Here is a 266-nt window from a genome sequence, read left to right on the forward strand (position 1 = left end):
TTGATTTATTACAGGATATTGATTACACAAAGTATTTAACTTGTTTTGTTTCTTGACTTCACTTTTAAACACTTTTCTAAATACACTTTATATGTCTATAAATATATAATTCTTTCTATATGCACATACAAAGCACTCCTTTTTTGAGGCTCAGAGCCGAGAGACGTCACCTTGAATTATATCTTTTTCGTACTTCTAAATCTGGTTTCCTCTCAGAACCTTCCAAGTTTCTTGTTAAATCTTTATCGTTTGATATTTCACTTTGC

At 30.1% G+C, this 266-nt stretch overlaps 1 protein-coding gene across 30 annotated transcripts in view; it reads left to right on the forward strand.

Annotated features, from left to right (window-relative positions):
• The window catches only part of LOC119582032 (eukaryotic translation initiation factor 4 gamma 1-like), a gene marked incomplete at its 3' end in the record, with an annotated part of 189642 nt that overhangs the window by 187464 nt on the left and 1912 nt on the right, over nt 1-266 (forward strand).

Source organism: Penaeus monodon, chromosome 15, assembly GCF_015228065.2.
Source record: "Penaeus monodon isolate SGIC_2016 chromosome 15, NSTDA_Pmon_1, whole genome shotgun sequence".
NCBI classification, from domain to species: domain Eukaryota; kingdom Metazoa; phylum Arthropoda; class Malacostraca; order Decapoda; family Penaeidae; genus Penaeus; species Penaeus monodon.